General features: G+C 40.8%; 1 non-coding gene across 1 annotated transcript; it reads right to left on the bottom strand.

Moving 5' to 3' along the window:
• Positions 1-913: 913 nt before the first annotated feature.
• LOC127747854 (small nucleolar RNA R71) lies at positions 914-1,020 on the bottom strand. The gene has a single exon (XR_008009801.1). It is a non-coding gene; the product is annotated as a small nucleolar RNA R71 (small nucleolar RNA).
• Between the last annotated feature and the right edge of the window lie 5,732 nt (positions 1,021-6,752).

The following is a 6,752-nucleotide window of genomic DNA, read 5'->3' as shown; positions in this document are numbered from 1 at the left end:
GAGAGACAAGTTTTCATGCATCAAGTTTATAGCGCTGTTGCCGGGGATTGATTTTGAATCAACAATGATTAAGTTGGAAGATTACTAGATTGAGCATTTTTCTTTTCCTTTATTTGTTATTTGATTTGGTCGATTACCTTCAGTTTGTTTAGTTTCTTCCTCATCCCCTTCACCCTCTTTGTTTTTCTTTCTTTTTTTTTGTTGTTAATTACAATTCTACTCACTAACCCACTAATGTTTGATAATTTGCATCACTCACACTAACAATTACTCTAACAAGAATAGTCTCTTTATTTTATCTCTTGCTGTGTGTTTTGTTAGTTGTATGACAGGGAGAAGAGAGGGAGCTTCAACTTCTTTCGATTCAGAACCTAAAAGGACCCTCTGGAGACTAAGGAGGGAAGCAAGAATGAAAGGAATTATTGGTACTGAGGAAGAGGAAGAGTACTTTGAACCCAACATGGAAGAAAATTTGGAAAACAATCATGAAGAAGAAGCTCACAACCATGCTAGAGAATGCCCTACAAACCATGCTGGGCAAGAAAGGAGAGTTCTAGGCTCCTACATCAATCCAAATCCAGTAAACTGTAGAAGTAGCATTCAGAAGCCCACCATACATAACAACAACTTTGAACTAAAACCCCAGCTCATCACCCTTGTTCAGAACAATTGTTCACTTGGAGGAAGTGCTCAAGAAGACCCCAGTCAACACCTAACCACCTTCCTGAGAATTTATGACACTGTGAAGTCTAATGGAGTCCACCCAGATGTCTATAGGCTGCTCTTGTTCTCTTTTTCACTCAGGGACAAGGCATCCAAATGGCTTGAATCCTTCCCAAAGGAGAGCTTAACAAATTGGGAAGAAGTGGTGAACAAATTTTTGGCAAGATTCTACCCTCCTCAAAGAATCAACAGGCTGAGAGCTAAGGTGCAGACTTTCAGGCAGCAAGATGGTGAGACTCTCTATGAAGCATGGGAGAGGTTCAAGGACTTAACAAGAAGATGCCCACCAGATATGTTCAATGAATGGGTTCAACTTCACATTTTCTATGAAGGTCTTTCCTATGAGTCAAAGAAGGCCGTAGATCATTCATCGGGAGGCTCTTTAAACAAGAAGAAAACCATTAAAGAAGCCATAGATGTCATTGAAATAGTTGCTGAGAATGATTACTTCTATGCCTCCGAAAGAAGTAACACTAGAGGAGTAATGGAGCTGAACTACATGGATGCATTGCTAGCTCAAAATAAGATGATCACCAAGCAGCTAGCAGATCTTACTAAGAAGGTGGAGGAAAACCAAGTTGCAGTAGTCATCACCTCATCACTAGCTCAAGAAGGAGTGAATATAGTAGAAGAAGGTGACTGGGAGCAAGCCAACTATGTTGGAAACTCACCTAGACAAATCTATGATCCATACTCCAAAACTTACAACTTTGGATGGAAAAATCACCCCAACTTTGGGTGGGGAAATCAACAAGACCAGGGTCAAGATAAGAGATGCCACAACCTCAATTCCAACAACAATGCAACTCACCAACACACCTCACAAAGATCTTATCAACACCCATCTAACCATCCTTCTCAACCACCTAATCTCAACCCACCATCTCTAACAGACGATAGGCTCTCAAAGATTGAGGCTCTACTTGAAAACTCGATAAGCCATGCACTTCAACCTATACTCAAGGAAGAGCTGAAGAAGAACGAGGCATTGAACCCATATGCACCTTTTCCCCAAAGGCTTAAAGGTGGTGTAGCAGGGAGAATGTATTCAAGGTTCCTCGATATGTTTGCATCTCTTGATGTAAATATACCATTTATTAAGGACCTCCAGCAAATGCCTTTCTACATCAAGTATATAAAGGAGCTACTAGCCAGAAAAAGTCCATTGAAGGGTGGACAGACAATAAAGATGAACAGGGATTGCAGTGCTCTCATTCAACCAGGGCCACCCACAAAGAAGAAGGATCCAGGAAGTTTCCACATTCCCTGTGCTATAGGCAAAACAAAGATTGAAAAGGGCTTTGTGACTTGGGAGCAAGCATCAACTTAATGCCCCTCTCCCTCATGAAGAAGCTCCAAATCAATGAATTAACTCCTACTGATGTAATTATCAGATTGGCTGACAAAACTCAAAAACAGGCAGTAGGAATAATTGAAAATGTGCTGGTGAAGGTTGGGAGCTACTATCTTCCCACAGACTTTGTTGTCCTAGAAATGGATGAGAATCCTATTTACCTCATCATTCTGGGAAGGCCATTCCTAGCCACAGCTAGAGCACTCATAGATGTAGAGAGAGGAGAGTTAGTGCTGAGAATACATGACGAGCAGCTCACTTTCAATGTTTTCAACCACTCACAAGAAGCAGATCATGATGACAATGAGCTGATGGAGGAGCCAAATAAGGAAGCACAAGCACCACACATAAGGACTCCTATGGTCAACAACCAATGTAATCAGAAGGAGCAACAGCCAAGTGTAATCCAAAAGGAACCAGACCCACAAAAATCACATGAAATAGACAACAAAACCCTTCTCAAAGAGGAAATTACAAAGAACAAGCTGGTATCCACGAACACAAGAAAAAAAGTCCCAAAGGGATGGAAAAATAAGAAAATTCCTACAGAAGATTTCTCGCCAGGTGATGAAGTGGTCTCTACATACTTTCCATCTATACCACCTCACCTCCCCACTATTCCATGTCAGCTGCCTCCAGTGTACACCATCAACAAAATCTTGTCCTTAGAGCATATGGAGCTTATCAACAAAGCCAATGGATATAGGTTCACTACAAGGGGAGAAGACTTCAAGCACTATCAACCACCTTGACAAGGACCAAACGTCAAGCTAATGACGCTAAAGAAGCGCTCCATGGGAGGCAACCCATGTTCTATACCCTCTTCCTTTAATTTCTAGTAGTAGTAATAAGGCAAATTTCATGGATTTTTAATTCAACTTTGACAACAAACATAAGACTTCTTTACATGCAGCGTATAGTACATAATAAGTTTGGTGTTCAAGGCACACCAAGTGGGCTTGAACATACTTTGAGATAAATTTTTTTTCCCCAAACTTGTTGCGTCATATGATCACAAACAAGTTTGGTGTACCACATTACATGCATAGGAGGTTTAGTTATTGATTGATTTGCATTCATGGAAAGCATTTAGTCATTTAAAAACAAAAGAAAAAGATATTTTTTTGATAGCTAGCTCACACCTTAAATTTTCCTACCAAAAATTTCAATCAACCATTTGCAATTTTTTCTTCGTGTAAAGGGAATCAAAAAGGACATTGATGGTACTTGATAGGACAATTAAGGAAGGGAGATTCGGCAACTATACCAAGGAAATATCACACTTGTCTTCAAGGGGAATATCCTTGAAAGTTTTGCCATGCAACATTGGGAGTTGGATAGCCTTGGGGACCCGAACTATGGCCCTCATAAAAGAGGTGATCCTTGTGCTCATTCAACACCAAACCCCAACCGTCCATTATTAAATAACACTATCAAATCATTTGCCATCTTCCTATATAAACCCCTTCATACAACCTCTCTGTACACACTTCTTACTATCATTCCTCCCCCTCCTTTCTCTCAGATACACACTTTATCATCTGCTTTACCGAAAGTTTCACAGATACCCTCCTAACCACTTGTGAACCGCAACCACACATCAACAATCTTGAATGGCATCATCAAGCTCCAAGAGGCAAAGAGGAAAAGAGCCTATGGGGCAGCCCCCCTCCGACGCCGGGAGATTTAAAACAGCCTTCCATGAGCTCGAGTTTGGACGAATAAAGAATAAAAAGATACTGCCTGAGTTGACATTCCAATTCAATAAAGATGAATGCCCACAAATTCGAGAGAAAATTGAGCAAATAGGGCAAAAGCTCACTAACCCGGAAGCAAGGATAAATGCAACCCTCATCAGGGAATTCTATGCAATGTGGTTAGAGAAGACAAGACTATAGCCCCCAGCTTCAAGAGTTATCTAAGAGGAACAGAGGTAGATTTCAGCCCAAATGCTATAACAAGGGCTCTCCAGCTGAAATCAACACGTTTTGTTGAGCTCGGTTATCAAGAAAGAATAAATAATGGCCCTGACAATGATGAACTGGAAGAAATTGTAGGTGACATATGTATTGTGGGATTTGACTGGGAAAAGTATTCGGATAAGAGGCCCCGGTTCATTTGGAGAGGTGACCTCATCCCGGAAGCCAAGGGATGGTTTAAGCTTGTGAGACGGTCTATCCTTCCAGCCGGAAACAATTCTGAAGTCAATATTGCTCGAGCTACCATGGTACATTATTTAATAAAGGGTGGAAGCATCAATGTGCACGAAATTATAGCTGAGGGAATCCAAGAATCAGCCGAGAAGAGAGATCCGGGTGCTAGACTTTGGTACCCCAGCACCATCCTTAGATTATGCATGAAAGCCAAGGTAGTCTTTGAAGACAGCAATCCAACTTGGGTAGGTCTTGGGAGATCACTTACACTCCAACGCATAACCCATGTGACTCCAGCTCAACAGCAGAAAAGACCGCATCTAAGAAAGAGGACATCAGAAGAAGCACAAGAGGAAAAACCTTTCCAAGAAGAACCCCAACAAATAGAATATCATCAAGAAGAGTACTATGACCCAACCAATATAAATCTGTTTCACATCAAGGAAGCCATTGAGGATATGGCAACGAGCTATATGGAGGGACAAGAACAGTAACTACATGTCCAAGCTCAAAGGATGGATCATCAAGAAAAACTACTCTCTAGTTGGATGGATCAACAAAGAGAGTGGCAAAAACAACAAATGGAATTGCAACAGGAGCATTTCTCCCAGCTCACCCAAGCCATCAGTCAAGTGTCCGAAAGGCAAGAAAGCCAAGACAAATGCCTCCAAGAACTCAACCAACGCCAGAAAGCTCAAATGAAAGCCTTCAACAAATTCAGTGTGCTCAACGAAGGAAGGCAGCTGCATCGAGAAGAATTCAGTATAAGCACTCAGGCTAAGTTAAACTATATGACTGGGCATATGCATAACTTGCACCCCTGCCATCCCAAGTTATGAGGAAGTTCACAAGGACTTAACAGAGCAGGAAGAGAGGAAGGTGAAACAGCAAAAGGAAGCATTAAAGAAGAAGATGGAGGATGCCGGTTTCTGGAAAAAGCTGATAGGGAAGCGCAAGGGGAATGGAGACTCAAGTAATCAAGGAGAATCCCAAGGAAGCAAAGGAACATGAACAACCTCATGAGTAAAAGGTGGTGGAGTTCTTCCTTGTTCTTTACCCTTTCAAGATTTAAATAAAGAAAATCATGTATGAAATAGAACATGCTTCCATAGTAGTCTAGGATTTTCAATTCTGCATTTAAGTTTCATTGTTGTTAAAGTCTATGATTACTAGTCTAGTGTCCCTGGTTTTCATCTTCATCTTGCTTACTTGTATGATTGTCCTTTGAGCTAATCAAAAAGAAAATGCTATGAAAAGAACAAGAGTGAAGTTATTTTGTGAAGTAGGTTCTACATGTTTGTGGTAGGATGATTAGTAAGCTAAGTTGGTTCACCAAACAAGGAAAGAAAGCAACTATCTATCCCAATTCCTATGCTTGAAACACATCCCTTGAGACTAACTAAATAATAAGATCCCAATAAGAAAAGAAAAAGAGCAATAAAAGTGAAAAAGGAAGAAACACAATAAGAAACAATGCTAGGCACTAAGGGTTTCAAAATTGAGGCATGTGTCTGTGGTGTTTATGTGCAAGGGATATACTTGGATGAATAAGCTCTTAGTGGTGCCTTATCATTTGGTAACTTGGATTAACTAATCCAGGATTATCAGCTGAAAGTCCACTATCAAGAGTAACCTTTGCTACAGAATACTTAGTAACCCAAAGAGGTGCTGGACACCAAGATCTCAAGAAAGAAAAAGAAAATAACAAGCCATGTGCCTGTGGTGTGTATGTATGGGGGAAAGAGACTTGAGGGAGTAAGTCCTTAGGGGTGTCTTAACACCTAGCACCTTGAACCAACTGGCTCGGGAGTGTTGGCTGAAAGCTTATCATAAAGAGTCGCCCTCTTACATAGCACTTAGCCAAAAGAAGAAGGTAATAAACTTTGAAAAAGAAGGAAGGATCAACAAGAAAGGAGTCTCAAAGGATGCAATCAAGAAAGTGACCAAGGAATTGATAAAGGCTTGAAACCTAAAAAGGAAAGAACCTAAGTTGTTATGCATGAAACCCCATAAACCAGGAATTTTACTTCTATATTATCTTATTGTTCTTTCATTTCATTCTTCCTATGTTTCAGTACTTGCTTAGGGACAAGCAAGCTTTAAGTTTGGTGTTGTGATGCCAGGTGGTGCGCGAAATTGTGAACAATACTTTTTCACAACTCTCATAATCCCCGGTCATGAACCCCAAAAACTTGGTAGCTCAATACCATGGCATTACACAACTTCGCACAACTAACCAGCAAGTGCACTAGGTCGTCCAAGTAATAAACCTTACGCGAGTAAGGGTCGATCCCACGGAGATTGATAGTATTGAAACAAGCTATGGTCATCTTGTAAATCTTAGTCAGGCAAACTCAAATGGTAATGGCGATGAACGAAAATAACACAAAGGTAAAGATAGAGATACTTATGTAATTCATTGGTAGGAACTTCAGATAAGCGCATGAAGATGCCTTCCCTTCCGTCTCTCTGCTTTCCTACTGTCTTCATCCAATCCTTCTTACTCCTTTCCATGGCAAGCT

Source organism: Arachis duranensis, chromosome 5, assembly GCF_000817695.3.
Source record: "Arachis duranensis cultivar V14167 chromosome 5, aradu.V14167.gnm2.J7QH, whole genome shotgun sequence".
In the NCBI taxonomy this organism is placed as follows: Eukaryota; Viridiplantae; Streptophyta; class Magnoliopsida; order Fabales; family Fabaceae; genus Arachis; species Arachis duranensis.
This window is presented reverse-complemented; position numbering and strand designations above follow the sequence as displayed.